Genomic DNA, 20907 nt, shown 5'->3' with positions numbered 1-20907 from the left:
CCTGCCACACACTCTGTCACCATTGCTCTGGCCAGGTCCATGTCCTTTTTTATTCCACAAATAAATATAAAGTGTCAGGCACTTCCCACAAGCCATCAGCCATATAGCACTTGAAATTTTTCCTCTTTTAATCCTCGTAACAACTTTTTAATCTATGGCTATAAACACAAAACTCAGTGATCTAAGACCACTTAATCGAATCTCACCATTCCATGGGTCAGTCAGCTCAGGCCCTGCTGGGCAGTCTGTGGCAGCACCTCTTCCAGTGGTCATATACAGTCATATGTATGACACAGGTACTCCTCCATGTGGCCTGTCTCTCTGCACAGCATCTCAGCTTTAAAACGTCTCTCTACCCATTGCTGCTCAGGAACCCAAGAAGAAAGACTTCTGTCCCTTTCATGCATCCTGGGCTGGCAAATCCCAGAGCAGCACTTTCTCTGCACCCTATTGGTCAAAGTAGGCATAGGCCCTGCTCTTGTGTGGGGAGCCACTCAGACAGGGACAAAATGGTTTGAGCCAGTTGTAGCTCAGCCACCAGACCCTGTTTATGGGTGGGAACATTTAACTAGAGAAGTAGTTACTTGCCTGTAGCAGAGCTAATAAGAAGCAAAGCTGGGATTCAGACCTACCTCAGGAACCTATGCTCCTAATCCCTGTGCCACATGCCTCTAGTGGGCACTTTCAAATATTTCCCTTCATTTCTAATCTCCATTTTGCTTCCTTTGTGAAACACCCACTGTACTGGTTGATACATGACCTGAATTTGTACCTCTGTATACTGTTTTGTGTATATCTTAATTTACATAAAGGGTCTTAAACTTTTCACTTACTGTGTTTGCTTTTTAATTAATTTTATTGGTACATTTTAGGCATACAATATGACATTCAACATTGGAGATTTGTACCTTTACATAATATATCTTGATTCTTATTTTTCCCCCTTCCCCTGCCCTCCCTTCAAGCCCTCCATCTGTCTCTATTTACAAAGACTTTGTTTCCGTTTTTTCATTTTCTGTTAATTCCATTCCCTTCTTTCCCCTACCCCACTTTCCCTTCCCCTTTGCACCTTTTCTTCCTATTTCACATTATCTATTATACATTTTGATCCTTATTCACTTACTGTGTTTTTAAGAGCTCTCGTTGCTTCTAAAGGCTATCAGTGATCCATTTTACCTTTCTGTTCCCTTAAGGTTGTTGCCTTCAAGTCCCTGACCCACTCAGCAGTGCTGTGGCAGACACCTTCCCACACATCTCCATAAGGACCTCCTGAGGAGGTTCTCTGGATTAGTATCCTTTAGGGGGATGCAGGTTATAGATGTTGACATATTTAACTTCACTCTTTTTGTATTCTCCAGGATTATAACTCTTTAGATGCCCACTGTAAGTGGTCGAGTTTTCCCATTTCTCCATATCCTTTCCAACACTAGCTGCTATTTATTTGTTCACTTTTCTATCTGATAGTATAATCTTGGGTCCTATTATTTATATCTGTTCAAATTTACATTGTCTGCTTCTAGTTGAAGTCCTTGTCTTTGTTTGTTTTGTTTCCGCAGTCATTTTGATGTGCTAAAATTTTTTGTTTCAATTTTCTTAAATGTGTCTACAGTGTGCTTTGTTGAATACAGATCTTCAACTCTGACATAATCAAATCTAGGTTTTGTATGATGGGTGATGTTATTTAAATTTAAGTTCTGTCTCATTCCAGAATCACAAAGATTTTCCTCACATTTTCTTCCTTAGCTTTAAGTGTAATCTTTCACTCTCAGGACTTTAATCCCTCTCCAGTGTACTCTGCAGCTCCCCATGGGAGGCCATTTCCATCACCATGTGCTAAACAGTCTCCCTGGTCTTCCACTGCAGTGCTGCCTGCGTCTGTCCTGCCCACAAGAGCGTAATCTGTCCAGGGGTGTTCAGTGTGGCTGTGGTCTGTGTGTCTGTCCTTGCACTGCCTCACTGAGCTTCCTCCTATGGTTTCATAGCACATCTCAATCTCCACAGGAATGAACATGAAAGCAGCTTCACTCTTCAAAATTAACTTAGTTATTTGTGATCAAGCTTTTTATTTTTGTGTAGAAAGTTTAGAATTGGCAAGTTATTTAAAGGTTTGGATGGAATTTTTATTGGAATTGAAGTAAATTTGTACATTTCATGAAAATTGATGTCCTTATCATTTTTAGCGATCTCATATGATGACCAAAGCATATCACCATTTGCTCAGCTGCCTTTTATGCCCTGTAATAGAACCTTAACCTTTGTCAATAAAATTTTTGTGTGTCCGTGACAGCTTGCTTCCTGTTTATTTGTGGTACTGGAGATTGACCCCAGAACCTTTGCACTGAGTTACATCCCCAGCCTTTTTGGAATTTTTTGAGACAGGACCTTGCTAAGTTGTCCAGGTTAGACTCCAACTTGTGATTCTCCTGCCTCAGTTTTCCAGTGTCGGGATTAGCGGTGTGTGCCACCACTTTGGCTACTTCCTAAATATTTTACAGTTGACATCGCTACTATAAATGATGCCTTGTATTGTGATATTTTAGTTGGTTAGCGCTGGTGGAGAGGAACACTAGTTGTGCTGCATCTTTGCTGACTCTGTTCTCATGGTTTGATGATCCTGACAGTTTGTGCAGAACAATCCCACTGCAGCCATGTCAGCTGGTGCGTTTGCTGATTTTCAGGCCTAGAGCATGTCCAAAGTTTCTCCCACTGTAGTATTTGCTCTACATTTTTCTCCTCGTTTCATTAAATTACTCTTATTTCCTTTCTATTTTTAATATTCTGACTTCTAAAAAATTATTTTAAATAACATTTCATTGCAATAATTAAATTTCATTAAAGTTCTACTTTAATTCAGTGTAGTAAGAGCCACCAATACTGCACCATTCTTTCATTCCTGGATAAATTCTAATAAGATGTTCTATATCTGTCTATCTATATTAAAAAACAAAAGAGTTCATATTGATGTGACCAATCCCAATTCCAGAGTTCGATCTTGTTTTATTTCCATTTCTCTATTTGTATTAACCTTTCCTGACATTGAGGGTCCTGGCTTTCATTGCTCTGGTTCAGTTCCATATTAACCAATCCCCCTGGCATGTGAGAAGCCTCCCACTCCACAGGGACCACCTCTCCCCTCTGCATGGAGCTGTCCTCACTGCTGGGACTCGGATACCCATGCCAGGCCACCTCTTTTTGGGGACACCTCCTCCAATGAATGTTCCTCACCTTCGTTCAGTCTGTAGTAGTTTCCCTTCTTTTGGTGTTCTGCTTATCTGTATCTTCTCTTTTACTCCTTTGTGTTGCCAGTGTGGGTGGTGTATTCATCCAGTAATCTTTTTGTTTTTAAAATTTTCATAATTTTGATGTATTCCTAAACATGGGCTTCCTTTTAACCCTGAACTACTCTGGGAAGTTTTCTCATAATCAAAATGTTTCATTTGAGGATTCATACATACTGATTTTTAAACTTTACTAGTAGTACATATATGCAGTATACAATGGTTATATTCAACACAGGGAGTCAGCATGCATACATAAAACATCTTAACTCTTTTCATATGCTGTTTTGGCTTGTGTCTAGATGTAGCCCCAACACCTCATGCAGTCTTAGATGGGGCTTTTTCAGAGATGGCTGGATCTAGGGTGTGTGATGTTGGGATTAAGGGTATGTGATTACTAAATCGGTCGACTGATTGGTTTGGCATTGCCTTGATCCCAGGAGCCTAGAGTATAAAAGGGGCAGAAAGATGCTGTTAAAGTCTCTTGCTTTGTTGCTTTTGCTGTCTTAGGTGCACCATAAACTGTTGCCCCTCTGCCATGCCACCCTGGCTTGGAACCAGCCAATTATGGACTGAAACCTCTACAAACTGTGAGCTAAATAAACCTTTCCTCCCTTAATTTGTGGGTGTTGAATATTTTGTCCTAGCAACGAGAGGAAAGTAACTGAGACATATGTCTTTTCCATTCCCTTCCTCCCTCCCTCTCCTTCCATCTCTTGGTTCCCTTCCCTTTTGCAAAAGTTCTAGCTCCTGGTTTCCTATTATCTAACTTTTATTCTGATTTTAAATTATTGGGGGGGTCTATTTTTTGTTTGGTACCAGGGATTGAACTCAGGACCTTGCTCTTGCGAGGCAGGCGCGTTGCCACTGAGCTAAATCCCTGGCCCGTGGCGGGGGGCGGGGGGGGAGGGTGGTTCTCATAGGAGAAACCATGTGATTATTTAAACTTGTATGTCTGAATTTATTTCACTTCAAGTAATGGCCTTAAGATATACCCATTTTCCTACAAATGACTCAAATTTATCCTTCCTTATAGCAGAGTAGTACTCCATTGTGTATAAATACCACATTTTATTTATCTATTCGTTGGCTGATGGACATATAGGCCACTTCCAAGATTTAGCTCTTATGAGTTGTGCTGCTACAAACATGGATATGGATGTATCATTATAATATGCCTTTAAATTTCTGGGAAAGATACCTAGAAGGAGGATAACTGGGTCGAATAAAATTTATTTTTACTTTTTTGAAGAATTTCCATACTGATTTTTATAATGGTTGTACTAGTTTACAGTCCCACCAACAATGTAGTAATATTTATCTTCCCCCAGAGCCTTGCCAGCATTTGTTATTATTTGATTTCTTCATGATAGCCATTCTTTCTGGAGCAATACAAAATCTCAGTATTGTTTTAATTTGCATTTCTCTAATGGCCAGAGATGCTCACCATTTTTTCTTGGAGTACTTCTTCTGAGAAGTGTCTATTCATTTCAGTAGCCTGTGTTTTAATTTGGTCTTTTATTTTAAGGGATCTGGTTTTTTTTTTTTAAGTTCTTTATATATTCTAGATATTAGTCCTCTGAGGAATAGCAGGCAAAAATTTTCTCATTTGGTAGGTTGGCTTTTCACTCTGTTGGTTGTTTTCTTTGCTGTGCAGAAGCTTTTTAATTTGATATAATCCCATTTGTGGTTTTTTTGGTTTTGGGGGGTTTTTTGGTACCGGAGATTGAACTCGGGTCCTTGCACTTGAGCAACAGGTGACGAAACCACTGAGCTAAATCCCCGGCCCGATATAGTCCCATTTGTTGATTCTTGATACTCTTTCTTGTGCAACTGGGATTGTTTAGAAAGTCCTTGCTGATGTCTATGTCTTCAGAACATTTACCTGTTTTATATTCTAGCAGATTGTGTTTAATACTTACATATTTGATCCATTTTGATTTTCATTTAGTAGATTGTGAGATATATGGGTCTAGATTCAATCTTCGGCATGTGGATACCTAGTTTTCCCAGCATCATTTGTTAAATAAAGAGGCTATCTGTCTTCCAGCATATATTTTTGGCTTCTCTGTCAAAACTCAGATGCCGAGGGCCAGGGATTTAGCTCAGTGGTTCCGGTACATGCCATGCAAGCACAAGGTCCTGAGTTCAATCCCTGGTACCAAAAAAAAAAAAACAAAACAATCAGATGCTGAATATCCCTGGGGTTCTGCTTAAGTGCTCACCTTACCTGGTATGTTCATTCCATTAGACTTTTTGGCATTATTAGCATCATTCTCTTTCTAGGATATCATTAAGAATTTTTTGGAGTGCTGGTTTGGTGGACATTAAATTGCTTTTTTTTTTCATGGACCTTTCTCCATCAACTTTGAAAGGTAGTTCTGCAGTGTATATCAGTTTAGGTTGGAAGTTGTTTTCTTTTAGGGCCTGAAACACTTTCTTCCAAGCTCTCCTGACCTTTAAGAAGAGAATATTGAGAAGTCTGTTGTAATTCTAATGGATTTATGTTTGTAACTGATTTGTTTCTTTTCTCTAACAGCTTTTAAGATTCTGTCCTTGTATTCGACTTCTGGGATTTTGACTATAATGTGTCATGGAGAAATTCTTTTCTGATGGTGGTTATTTGGGATTCTATATGCCTTGTTTATCTGTAGGCTAAATTCCTTTTCCAGACTTTAAAGTTTTCTGCTATGATTTCTGTAACAAAATTATGCCATTCATTACATGTTTTAATTTTTTACTGCCTCCAATTAATTTTAGATTAGTCTTCTTTGCATCATCTACCAGCTACTGGATCCATGCTGTCTTGTTTTCTATAAGGTGTCTCTGAGTATATGGTCACCTGCATGAGGCCTGTCTTCCAGTGAGGACACTGTGTCCTCATACTGATCACTTCTGCTGCCCATACTCTGAATGGAATTTTTATGTACTGGATTTCTGCTTGATACTTTTTCATGGACTAATTCTTTGCTAAACTGGTCATTCATGTTTTGTTTTTGGTTTTTTTAGCTCAGCTACTTTTTTATTACTTTCTTCTATAAGCTAATCTTTTTTTTATTAAGTCCATTATCTGTTTATATTGTATGTGAACTCCCTGAGTGTTATGGCTTGTGTCTAGGTGTCCCCCCAAAGCCTCAAGTGCTCACAGGTGGGGCTTTTTAGAGGTGGCTTGATCTAGGGTGTGTGATGCTAGGATTAAGGATGTGATGCTTGGATTAATGGTGTGCCACTCGGTGTGAGTGCTACCTGCCCTAAGGGTGGATAGCCTGGATGGAATATAAGGGACAGAAAAAGGGCTGCTCCCATCATTTTGCTTTGCTACTTTGCTGCTTCTGCCTGCCCTGCTTTGCTATGGACTGTTTCTCCTCTGTGATACCCGTCTGTCATGTTACTCTGCCTTGGAGCCAGCTGACTGCAGACTAAAACCTCTACAAACTATGAGTTGAAATAAACCCTCCCTCCTTTAACTTTGGGTGTTGGGTATTTTGTCTCGGCAACCAGAAAAGTAATTAAGACACCCAGCATCTTACTGATCTTTTTTTTGTCTCCTCCTTTATCATTTCATATAATTCAGCTGCTTGGCTTTTGATATCCTCCCGATTGTTGTCCAATGGATCAAAATTGGGAGTTAGGACTTTTTTTGGAGATATTTTGTTGCCTTGTCTTCTCTTGCTTCTATTGTTTTGTTTCATTTGTGGTGAGGGCTGTGGGTCCGTTATAATGGAAAGACTTTGATTCTAGTATAGAGATTTCTTTAGTGTCTGCTTTTCACTGCTTTTTTAGTGATGCACTCTGGGCATGGTTAACTATGTAGGCAAAGGCTTTTGACTCTGTCCCAAGACCCAACCACCTTTGTTATTCTGAAGAGGAGAGGGTCTAGCACTCTGGAAATGAACTGGAGTATTGTTGGTAACACAAAGTCAAACCACATAATGGTATAGAATAAAAACCAGTTAATAGCAACAACTAAGCCACCCTGGAAATTGAAACAAATCAGCATCAAAGGTGGACAGGATAGTGAATACCATATAAGAACCAATAAAAGCCAACACTATACCACCTTAATAAAGAAATCTGTAATTATAATATAGACACAAAGACAAACCAAATAATGATATACAGTATTTACTAAATGCAACAACTATAACACCATATACAATAGGAAAGAATTCAATAATAATAGCATGAAGTCAACTAAATAGCTAAAGATGAATAAAGCTTAATAATAATACTTATAAAGATGAAGGGGAAAATAAAAGTAAAATTTGAAAAATAAAAAGATGAGAATGAGAGAAAAGTGAGATAAAGTATCCTATTAAGTAGTAAAATAAAACTTATAGAATAAAAGTAACATAAAGAACCAAAAACAGAAAAAATAGAGAGCAAAATAATGAAGAAAAGCCTTCAAGTCCCCCAAAACAAACCAATGAAGAAAAAGGGAAATGAGTAAATCATTTTTTTTCCGTCTTTTTGAATGAGTGGTTTCTTTCTAAGGTCCACTGTATGGGAACCCACCAGATGTGGGGCAGAGATAGTGACCCACTAGTAAGACCTGTTTTGCTCCCACACTGTGTGTGTGTGTGTGTGTGTGAGAGAGAGAGAGAGAGAGAGAGAGAGAGAGAGAGAGAGAGAGAGAATGCTGAATCCTACTCAGCTTTTCCTTCTGGGCAGGTGTCTTCCCAGTGTTCACTCCAGCCACTCCCAGCTCTTATGTCCCTTTGTACACCCTTGACTCTCTCCACCTTCCTTCTCAGCCTGGGGGGTTGTAAAATGCCTCCTTGCCTCCACCACTTCAGAGCCCTCTCTGTCTATACACCCCAAACTGTGGAAACCATCTGTCTTAGTTACTTTTCTCTCGTTGCTGAGACAAAATACCCAACACCAAAAGTTAAAGGGGAAAGCATTTATTTACCTCAGTTTGTAGAGGACAATCCATAATCAGCTGGCTCCAAGGCAGAGTGGCACATGGCAGATGCATCCCAAAGGAGAAACAGTTAATGGCATCCACAGGGTAGCAAAAGGTAACAGTGGCTTTCTGCCCCTTTTATCTTATTAAGACTACTTAGGGCAAGTAGCACTCATACCCTTAGTCCTAGAGCCCTCAGGCCTAACATTGCACCGTGAATCAATTGCACTCTAGATTCCAAAAGAGCCCCACCTAAGACTGCATGAGGCTTTGTGAGGGACATCTAGACACAAGCTATAACACTGTCCAAGCCAAGGCATTTCCCTGATCACACTGGCAGATGTAGAAAACAAACGAATCACTGAGCTCTGTGTTGGATGTAGGCTATGGACAGGAGGACCAAGCAGTTTGCTAGACTTAAAGCCAGGATTTTCAGAAACAAGACTTAAAGCCAGGATTTTCAGAAACAACACACAACCTTTCCGGCTCCCCAGCTTGGGGAAAAAGAGCCCCATATTCTTCCCAGCCTGAGTTGAAAATTCTCAGGGGTCTTTGTCTCACTTGGCCCCTCTCTGTAACTGTCTCTTATGGCCATTTCCTACCCAGTTATTATGGCTGGGTGACACCAGAAACCCTGAAGTGTATTTGTTCTGTACCTCAGATCTAAATAACTTACCCTTTAAAAAAGTGAAAATGGAAGGAAAAATGTAAACAAAGCTTTTGTACATAGGAAGGTGAGGGGCCTTGAGGGAGGTAATGGGATAAAATAAAATTAGTAACAATTTAAAAAATAATAACTTACCCTTGCCCAAAATGGCTGCTGATTAAACAGTCTCAAATATGGTAGATGCTGGAGTGGATTTCTTCAACTCTAGGTTACCAAGCAGGAGTCACTATTGGTGGATATCCCATGCTATTTTTCTAGTTTATAATGACCATGAGCTTTTCTTGGGCCTAACACTGCTGATCCAGTCCATTGTTTCTCCCTGGAGCTGCTGCCTACCGGTTTACCTCGCATTCCTCTTCCCCAGAAGCTGGGATTGACTTTCCAGACGCTTTGTTCTTTTCTCTGCATAGTGGTGTTTCTCCAGCTTCTCCATAGTTTCTAATTTTCCTGTTAGCTCCCTCCCAATTCCCAGAGATCTACTTTTTTTCTTCACCAAGTTTGTTTCCAGGTGTCTCAATTCCAGGTCCCAGAGAGGCTGTTGTGTTTTACTGCTGGGCTTTATCCCACCATTTTTAATCTCCTCTCTACTATCTTATTTTGTGTCTTATTTTTTCCTATGATCTCATACTCTCCTAGGGATCTTGACGCCCTTGGCTGGTGATGTGGATTCATAGTGGGAGGGGCCATTTTCCAAGTGAGTCAGCAGAGAGGGTGGGGCTCGCACCTACCTCTCATGTTGCCATTTGAACTCCAACACTCTCCATCTGCCACACCTTAGTATGTGACCCCTGCACACCTCTATCCTGGTCTCTTGTTTTCTAGGTCGCATCTTCCTGGACTGTAATCAGCTTGCTTTGGGGGAGCAGAGGGCTGGGGAAGGGGAAGTCCCACATGGCTGGCCCATCTGCCTGCACACACTGTATACACCTATCCAAGTGTGCATGGAATGTAGCCCTAGTCTTTCCCACTGATCTGGTGGCACTGGACTGACACTGCTACTTCCTGTTTTGGAGATGTGATGCTTCTATCAAGAATCATTGCACAAGAGAGAAAAGGACACGACTCTTCCCCCCACCCCATACCTGCCTGTTATGATTTATACCTCATAGGTGGGGCTTTGGGGATGTGATTAGATCATGGGGTGTGATAATCATCAGTGGATTAGTTCACTGGGGAGTTTGTGTGATGTTGGGAGGTGACGCCTGTTTGGAGGACGTGGGTCACTGGGCGTGTGGCCTGGAAGGGTCCATCTCTCTCCCTCCTTGACCACTCTGCCATACCATAAGCTGTTTTTCCTCTGCCATGTTGCCCTGCCCTGGATCCACCTGCCTATGGACTGAAACTTCTACACACTGTGAGCCAATATAAATCTCTCCTCTTTTTAGATTGTGGATTTTGGAGACTGTGTCTCAGCAATGAGAAAGTAACTAAGACCCTGCCCCCACTCAGCTGTGGCACCCTGCCCATCTCCATCCCTTGTCTTCCACAGCCCAAGTGCCCTCGATTTGTTTTTTTCTCAGATCCACCAATCATTCTCTCACTTATTCAGTCCTTCCAGGGTTGAACAGAGTAGGGAGCAAAGTCAGGATGAGTTTGCCATGGCATCTGCCATCAGCACATCTCAAAAAGTCCCGCTTAGAGCCCCGGGGTTTCTAAGAACAGGACATGGGGAAGAGACCACTGACCTTGACTGTGGTGCCTGGGCGCTACTCAGCCACTTCTTTCTGCTTCACAGAGTGGACATCTGGGCAATGTTTCATTGGAAAGAAGGACTGGGTTGCTGAAAATGAGCACTAAAACTGTTATATATTCTAAGATTCTGGGTAGCCTCATCAGGCTGTCTGGTTCTTGGGAACTCTGTTCATTGCAAAGGGTCATGAAATGCTTGTTAGGAAAGTCCTACACTAGGTGGGTCTGTTCTGTTAAAAACCACCACAGCTCTGCCCACTCACCTTCACTATATACAATGCCACCAAGGAGGCAGCTGACTTCCACCCAGCTCCAAGTAAGTAACACTCCGGAGACATATGAACTGTGTTTACTGTGAGAGGCTCAAAGGCTGCTGATGTTAGGATTTATTTTAAGTCAGTCTTGATATTTGTGAGGGAAAACATATGGAAACTCCTATGAGCCATCGCAGCATGACCAGCACTATAGAGACCACTGATTATGTCCCCAGTGATGATGATGTGAGTCACATCACTTCTACAGCATAATGAACTCTTTTCTTGCCCTTCAGACAGGAAGCCCAGACAGGCTTTTCTCCACTTCACTATTAACTGTGCTATCATAAAAAATGCCGCTCCTAGACTGGTGCAACCATTGTGGAAATCAGTAAGGAGATACTTCAAAGAACTAGGACTGGAAGTCCCATTTGACCCAGTTATTCCCCTGCTGGGTATCTTCCCCAAAGAATTAAAAGAATCATACCACAGTGATATATGTGCACCCATGTTCATAGCAGCATAATTTGTAATAGCTAAAACTTGTAAGCAGCCCAATTGCCCATCAACTGGAGACTGGATAAAGAAAATATGGTTTGTTTTAAGTAAAATGGAGTACTACTCAGCCATCAACAATGAGAAATTAGAGACATTTATAGCTAAATGGATGCACATTGAGGCGATACTCTTAAGTGAAATAAATAGGACACACATGTGTAAATACCGAATAGTTTCTCTAGTGTGAGAAACTGAAAGTGTAAATAAGGACTAAAAGGTATAATAGATAATGTGAAATAGGAAGAAAAGGGGCAAAGGGGAAGAGGAAGTGGGAGGGGTAGGGGAAAGGAAAGAAGGGAATGGAATATGAGAAAATGGAAAAATAGAAACAAAGTCTTTGTAAATAAGGAGGGATGGAGGGGTTGAAGGGAGGGCAGGGCAAGGGGGAAAAATAAGAACCAAGAGAGTATGTAAAGGTGCAAATTTCCAATGATGAATGTCATTATATTGTATACCTAAAATGTACCAATAAAAAAAAATGCCACTCCATCACTGACCTTCCTTTCCACTGCCCCTACCTAGCAGAGCAGGACTGACCATATTTGATGCCTCCACTTTGGCACCTTAAGGTGCTAGGCAGCACGGCTTCATCCACAGAACACCACGGGGTAGGCACCTGGTCATTCAGGGCTTGCCCTCTACAGAGTCTCTCAGCTGCTACGGGCCCAGGTGGCCAGACAAACCAGGCCCCAGACAGGGAGGTGGGTTAAGAGTCCATGGGAGTGATCTAACTCTGCCATCTGGTGTTGGGTGTGGGAGAGGGTGGTATCTGTTCTGTGTGAGAGTCCTGGACTGCAGGCAGTGTCTATAGTAAAATCAGGAGTCAGGAGGTCTGCTGGTGAGAAGAGATCCCCTGAGGGCAGCCACCATTCTGGAAAGGACTGTGTGGACCCTCTGGACTCTGAAGACAAGTGGGCTAGGGGGCAGCTCCACACTCTGTAAGTCCTAAGCCTGAACTCTCCCAGAAACTCATAGTAGCTGATCGGGTTAAAAGAATGTGATGCTTGGTAAATTTTCTTCAACCCAGATGAGGACTAGGGTTAGCAGCCAAGGTCTGCAAAGGTCAAGGGACTTTCCAAGACACACTGTTGGGGGATGAGGGGTGTCCATATTTTTAACACACCTAGTGAAAAATGCAGTGGCAGTTGCTCATGCCCATATGCAGGTCGTGGGTTCCCTCTCTGTGTGAACTTTATAGGTTGATCACTATTTATGCAGACCCATCTTGAAAAACCAGACACACCTGGTTGTGCTATTAACTACCACTTTCCACCAAAAAGAATCAAGGCAAAGGAAGGAGCTGGGACATCACACAAAGTAAAAAAGATGACTGTGATCATGTCCAAAAAGACACGGGATGCAACTTCATGGCCTCCCACTAACCTACGATGGCACTGTTACACACTGTCTGTATTAAACTCTTCAGCTATATGATCTTTTCTGGGGATTGAACTCAGGGTCTCCATACTGAGCTACATCCCAGCCCATTTTCTATTTTTGATTCTAAGCCCTGCCCAGTCTGGACTTGAACTTGTGATCCTCCTGCTTTGGCCTCTCAGAGTGCTGAGACTTCAGGCACGCCCCCCACCCCTCCTTGTAATGACACTTTAAGAAACCTCACCAATCACCTTCAGAGCATGCTAAACAACCAAATAATTCTGCCAACTGTGGGTACCATACTTTAGGGGTATAATTTAAGGAATACTCTTTAGAGAAGAATTACATCTAACATATATAGAAGTAATGATAGAACCTGTAAGAAATCATTATCTACCTAATGATCATTAACAGATGCAGATGGAAAACTTGAAAATGAACAATCAGGCCCCCAATGCCTACAACCACAGACCAACCATAACATCACAAAAAAGAGAAAAGCTTATTGTGACATCACGTGCCTGCTTCCTGACAAGATATGACTGGAAGTGCACAGAAACATATATGAGAAATTCTTGCTGACAGGTGGTCTGATAACCACCTATTTACAGGAGGTACAAGGGTGAACTGTTAGATGACACCAGAGCGGTTTCTCAACAGCAGCGCTATCACTGATGCAGCAACAAACGTAACGCATGGACTTCGGATCCTCATTCAGACAAAACAAATATTTTAAAAAAACAAACCAGGGCGGGGGATTTAGCTCAGTGGTGCCACCACCTGCCTTGCAAGCACAAGATCCTGAGTTTAATCCCCGGTATGAAAAAAAAAAACCCAAAACAAAAAAACCCAAACCATAAATCTATCAGGGAAACTTGAACTACATATTTGAGACTATTAGAATGGCAGCGAAGTTTTCTAAAGGTCCTTGTCTCCATATTCTGAAGTATTTATGAAGTTATGAAGGCATGATGAGATGATGTTGGTCAAAGGGTACAAAGTCTCAGATGAAGAGGAATAAATTATACAGATCAATTGTACAGCCAGCATAGTGACTATAGTTCATCACAATATAATATACACTTGAAAATTGCTGAGTGTAGATTGTACATAAGTGCTTGCACTACAAAATGACTACAGTGGTTCCTTAGTTCATGAACTTAATTCTTTCCACAATTCTGGTTGCAAAGCAAATAACAGAAAGAAAAGAATGAATCCTGGGACAGGTGAACCCTATTTGTTAAGCCCTCTGAAGCTCCCTTTGTTGCCTCCCTCTTCCCCTTTCCATGATGCCAGCTGACAGCACCACACAAGGAAAAATTGCCCACACCAATGTTACTGGAGAAAAGAAAAGAACCACACAGCAAGTAGCAACAACACAGGAACCCCAGTGAGCAACTGGGGAAGAAGTGGCCACATGTCTCTTCAGACTCAAGAATTATCGCCAAGGACATCACATCTCTCTCCACAACCTCCTGTAGCTCTTCTCAACATTCAGGAGCCACAAGCACAATGTGCCATATGATACAAGTCAAAGAATGGGCGGCACATGTGTTCACATTTCCTGCCCCTCCTGAACACCCTGCCTGCCAACAGCAGCAGCCTTCTGGAATCCTGTCAATTTCCCTGATTCCCCCAGAGACACCATCCGTGAGCATTAACTTGTTTCCCAGTTCTACCCAGTCTTTCCCGTCAGGCCAGCCATTTTCTACCAAATCTGTTGAACACACATGGAAAAATAAATTATTTAAGAGCAAGGCACCCTCTGGTACCCGGTTAAGGAGCTGATCTCATTACTAGAGCTTTTGACTTAGGTGCCAAGCATGACAAGGAACAGCCTTCCTTTATTTCATAATTCAGTGTTTTCCAACCTATCATGCATTTTGGCAAGAGTTGCCAAAGACCCATAGTCATTTCCTCTTATCAGCCTGGGTAAGGAGAGAGCAGAGGACCCTTGTTGGGTCACATTCGGCTTTAGCATGGCAGGGGCTTTGCCTGCTGACACATCAATCCCATCTCAGGTTAAGGCTTAAATTATTTGTTTAAATGAAATTCTGAAATAAAATTCCAGCTATCATCATGCAGAGGCAAGATCTTGTCATCTCAGCTCAGGATCAAGCAAAGAGCTGGCATTCAGCGTGTGCAGAGCCTGAGCACGGTTCCACAGCAGTGGACACAGTTCCAACTCAGCCCCACGAAGACCCTGTGCACTGAGAAAGCACTGAAAGAGAAGGGTAACCAAGTGCCAAAGGCTGAAATGTTTTCATGTGTTCAGGTCTCAATGGAAAACCCAGAAATGAATGTCAAGCATGTTCCAAAAATCCTATCTCTCGTTTGAACCCTGGGCACGTGGGGGTGCCTTCACAAGTCACTGTCTCTAATAAGGGACAAAGGTACAAATGTGACCAAAACCTGTCACAGTACTGGCAGTGTTCACAAATGCCTTTCCTGCCAGAAATCCAACAGGGACACTGGACCTTCTCCCAGTGGAGACAAGCCACATGATTAAATGTGTAAAGCAGAGAAGTGAAATTACATTAAAAAAATATTTGGAATAATTAATTACAATAGGGACTACTTGGCAGGGGAGGGGGGCATTCCACTAAAATGGAAAAATCCAAGTGCCCTTTCCTAAATATCTAACTGGGAAATAGTTGTTCTTCTTGTATAACATTCAATTTTCAAAAGATGAAAAGCAGATCTTCAACTCAGCAGACTTATTATTGCTTTAACATATTTCCAACTGGGTGAGGGTTGTAATGGGGATGGGCTGATTTCTACTCAGTGAATTAGTGATTGTTTGTTGAATTAGTATGTATTTGTGAAAGGAGTGAAATACGGTACTTCCAGTATTCTCAATGACTTTCCTTATTTAACAACCCAACTAATTCAAGGAGAAATGTTAACTCTGACCAACACCATACCCACTTGTTGATGTACATAAACCTTAGCAATCACTTGACATTTTATAACATCTCACCTAACTTTCCATCTTAATTATCCTAATCAAAAACTTTGAAGTTTTTTATTTTAAATTTCTAATTATTTACAACCTTTTCTATTGGTATGATCTTTTTACAAGATCTAATTCAGTTCTCCCATCAACTCTTGGGAATAGGACTCGGAGTCCTAATTTACAGGTTAAGGAAACTGAGATCCAGGAAAGTCAGCTTTTTTCAGGAACACACTACTAAGGGACAGCAACTTATCATTAACTGCTGCTCTCAGGGGTTTCCCATTCACAGAGCTAGTTCAAAGCCAAGAACAATGCTGCAATTTAGTTAGAAACCTGTTTACGGAGGCCTGTCTGGGAAAGTACAAATGTGGAATTTAACACATGACTATACTTGGCATGTTTTAAGGAATGGTCAATTCTGTTACTGAATGGCTGAATCGCCAGTTCCAATAATTCCCCTTATTCATAGCCTCTCCCACTGCCCATGAGGATAACTAGGATGCACTTGCATACCCTCTGGATCATTTTCAACAATTCTCTTACAAACACATTGCTTCACTGAGGCCCAAACTCCCTTCAACTTGCTGGGTGCTCCAGCCTCCTCTGTTTAGCTTACCTAATAGTGGCTATCTCCCACAGGAGTCTTCATCAGAGCCCTAATCACCTCCCTGATGGCAGGGACAGTACTTTCTGAAGCCCAAGCAGCTTGGGAAAGGTCGCCTCCAGGGCTGCAGTTTTGTCTTGAGAACCGACTGTTACAACAACAGCAAAAGATTAAGATGGACCAAGAACTTGGGCTGTGGAACAGCCCCTTCCTGCACTGAGTCCACCTGCTGGGGGCAATGGGTTCATGTCAGCTGAGACACAGGGAAGCACTTTTTAATCTGCGCCATATAGTCAATAGTTACTAATTTGCTATTAGTGTGATGGACATTAGAAACCAGACTTAAAACAGGAATTCAGGGATTATCTGGCAGTTGGAATAGTTCCCATCCATATTTGACAATGAGCTGCATCATTTTCATTAACAAACTGGATATGTAAATTGTTTTCTGTTGCCTGGGACAGGAGAGGCAGAGCTATCAAAGATCTGGAACTATGTGATCAAATTGAGGTCCCAAAGAAAAGAACAGGCTCTCCTATATTGGTGTTCAGTTGCTTTGCTAGGCAATGTCTGGCAAAATGAAATCTCCCAGTCAGTCAGTAGTTTTTAAAGGAATGAAGTAGTGAATAAATGACCACCTTAGGGTCTGTTACCCACCTGCAACAAGGAAATACCACTGACCTAGTGGGGTACTGTGAGCTTTAAGGTGACCTGACAGAGCAGAGCAGCCGGCCTTGTAAACTTTCAGTGAGAAGCACAGTGCTCCTCTACTGTCTCCTTCCTTTTGATGGGTCTGAGGTTGCTTTTCTGCCCTTCGTGAGAACAAGTGTTTCATGTGTAAAGAAGAGACTATCGCGGACTGCTCCTCAAAGAATCTCTTGGCGGTGCTGTTTCCAGAGCCCGCCCTACTTTTCTCTCAGTCCAATCTCCAATGTTCCTCCAGTTGCAGTTCATAGCTTTGGCTAGAACTGTGATGGAAATGAAGTCATGCAATGCAGGATTATAAGGTGTGTAAGAGTACACACACAGACACACACACAGAGACACACACACACACGAACAGACCAGACCAGTCAGTGTTGAGAATACTTATCCCTACGAGTTACAAAACAGAGTAAAATCAAACATTAGCAGAGGTCCCTCTACCCTATTACAACTGCACAAGTGAGGTCTGTCCCCAGACGGGTAGGTCCCTGGAGAAAGGTAGATTGGGGCTTCTACAGTAGCAGAGTAGGGCCACTAGCCATGAGCAAGTGGGTCATGAAATAAAGCTTAAAAAATGAGTGGAGATTTATTTTAAATCAAAGAAATCCACACCAAAATTTAAGAACATGGCATACAAATGCAAAGAAATCTTTAGTATATAGTCCACTGCTCATTTGGAATAACCAGAGCCAAACTCAGTATAAAAACCACTGAAAATGGAACAGGAGCTGCATTTTTCTAAGAGCAAACTTGGCTGGCATTTAAACCAAGAATTCCAATTCAGACTGGTGAAGGAAGCATTCACATAATAAATCTGGGTGAGTATGTATTTTATTGTTATAAAGTAATTAAGCTACTGGAGAAGCTGTCTCCTTAAACCAAGAGGTGCATTTTGTCTCTGGAGAAAGGGCAGCAGAGGACAGGATCTACCGTGCTGTTACAGTGAAAGAAAAAGCATTATTATGGAAGTGAGCAGCAGGAGGCAGGAAGTGAGACTTCACACACTGGGGCCAGCAATGTCTCCAGGGAAAACTGGCGGCCACCTCCTCACCCCACCATGTTCTCTGCCCTCACTCTGACCTAACAGCCACACAGCCTCCACTCTGTCCTGCTGCCCATTCATCAGTACTCTGCCCTGCGACAGCTTTTAATGTGAAATTCCCATCCAACTTGAAATAGGACTTCTGTAAGTTTTGCTTCTATTTTGCCTAAATATTTTATTCCTTCCCATTATTTGGCTCTGGAAGTCACTTTAGTAATAAGGCAGCCAAATACAGAACACAGAATTCTAAATACAACCTCCTTCATTTTCCTTTTGTATTAGTAAGTGAGGAAGAACTTTCCCAAATCCTGAAGTCTGGATTTTACCATGTAACCATCATGGATACCAGACCCTTGCCTCAGGGACTCAAAATTCAAAAGCTGGACTCCCAGGAGAACCCCTCCCCCCCCACCCCAAGCACCTCTTTATACATACTGCTACTTCAGGTCGAAAAGCCAGTGATCTAGAAGTATGGATTAAATATTCTTCTCAGTTACTCTTATTTTAAAGTGTATGTTGGCCAGGAAAATAAGGGACATTCAAATAAATTTTGCAATTGAAGATAAAAAGGATGATGGGGAGAGTAAGACTGGAATGAAATGGAACATGATTTAGGATAATATCTACTGGGGGGAACTTAACACAAGCACTCTGCACTGAGCTACACTACACTCCCAGCCCCTTTTAAAAATTTCTTCTTTTGACGCAGGATCTCACTAAATTGCTAAGTTGCCCAGGCTGGACTCAAATTTGCAATCTTCCTGCTTCAGTGTACCAGAGTGCTTCGGATTAAGAGCTTCTATCACCACACCCTGCAAGATAATCCCATCTTTAAAACGTCACACATGGGGGGGGGGGGGCAGGACAGACTAGATTGGCATGGACAACCCCAATATTCTGATAAAATACAACTAAATTTTTCTTTTAATATTGAACCAAGCTTAAAAGAAATCGCCTAGGTGCCACAAACAAGGGACTTAAAATGTGAAATATAAGCCTCAGGAATAAAGAGTTGGGGGTAGGAAACATAGTTTTGGGTTTGTGAAGAAGACCTACAACTGAGGCTGTTACATAAAATGGAGAACCTAAAAGTATTCCCTAAAGCCTTACCATACCAGGAAACCACTTGCCAGTCCACAACAAAGGCAAAGGACTATTGGGAGTTTGGAGCAGCATGTGGAAATTCAATGTGAAAAACAGGCATCCATGCACAAGTGTCATCATGCCATGTACCTCCACAAGACTGGGGGGGGTGTGTCCCCAAACCACTACAATCACAAGGCAGGACTGACACAGCAAGCTCTTTCTCTGTAGTGACACCATCAAAAGCCCCAGGAGATAGACTCTTCACAAAACAGAACACCCTTGTTATGAATGTTTGTAATCCTGAAAGGCCCATGAGAAAGCAAACCACCATTAGGAAGTCAAGAACAGAAAATCAGCATCCTAAGAACTCAAGAAAACAGAATTACTGGCTTAATTTAAATAGTTTTCTCAAGGAACAGAAACTAGCCAGGCATGGTGGCAGGGGCTTATACCTCTAATCACAGCACTGTGGGAGGCAGGAGAATGGTCAAGTTAGAGCCCTGCCTTGACAACTTAGTGAGGCCCAGACTGAAAAAACCCAAAAAAACCCAGGGGCCAGGGATTTAGCTCAGTGGTTCTGCTGCCTGCCTCACAAGCGCAAGGTCCCGAGTTCGATCCCCAGTACCAAAAAAAAAAAACCCAAAAGAAAAAAACAATAATAATAAAAGGTCCAGGGATGTACTTCAGTGCAAAGGCTCTGGAAAGTCAATCCCTGGAGGGGAGGGGAGAAGGGAGAATGAAAAAATAAGCATTTTAAAAAGAACAGAAAAATCTGAAAACAGACAACTTCAGAAAAAGTCACTAAAACAAGAAACTCAGCAGCCTAGATAAATACAGGTTAGATAGGACTAAGAACAGAATTAGCGAAATAAACACAAAGGAATTATTAAGAATATAGCACAGAGAAATCCAGAACAGATGAAAGAAGTCTAAAAGTAATCCAAGACGGAAATAGACAACTGAGATGAGATAATATCCAACAAAATAAAGAACATTAGAATTTTCTTAGGAACATGAGACCTGAATAAGAATAAAAAAATGTATCTATATCTAAAGAAAAAAATAAACATCTAAACAAAAGATATGGTAAACATAGGGTATGGAAGACAAGCCAAGGGAAGAAAATGAACTTGCATTTATTATAATAGTTAAATACTTAGAGAAAAAATATATATATATTCTATCTGCCTAATGACCACTGATGTAAATATAAATCTAATCTGACTCTGGCTCTCCCGTGTTCTGTGGGAACAAGCTTGGGTGCAGCACAGTATTAGAAAACTTCACTTTAGCACAAAGGCTGTCAGTCTTGATAGACTCAATGATCCCCTGCCACACATCCATGGGCACCAAACCACTTCTCTTCACTTTGAATTTCACCGGAGTATACACTGTTCTGCACTTCAGCTGCCAAGAATTAATGCCTAACTAAAGTGTTGATTTTTATAAACTAATTTACCTAGCAATAAAACACTGAGAGTGTATTTTGATGACAAGAACCCCATCTTGTGGCAAAAATGTCTCAAAACCAAGTATGGCTGATTACAGTATCACCATTCTCATTCGGAAGATAAATCTGTGTTGAGAAGTTATCATTTTATTTGCTTCACCAGGCAAAATTTCTAACCCAGCATTTATCTTGTGTCTGCAACAGAAGCAGCGTATGCAGTAAATCTGTGGAGCACGGTAATTTGGGGCTCTGAGTTATTTTCCCATGAAAGCTAGTAGTCTTTGCACAGATTACTGGAGGAATATTTTAAGAGGAAAGCAAACATGGGCTCTCGG

This window comes from Heterocephalus glaber, unplaced genomic scaffold (assembly GCF_053883595.1).
Source record: "Heterocephalus glaber isolate CG9 unplaced genomic scaffold, H.glaber_assembly_v1.0 deba00001463, whole genome shotgun sequence".
NCBI classification, from domain to species: Eukaryota; Metazoa; Chordata; class Mammalia; order Rodentia; family Bathyergidae; genus Heterocephalus; species Heterocephalus glaber.
This window is presented reverse-complemented; position numbering follows the sequence as displayed.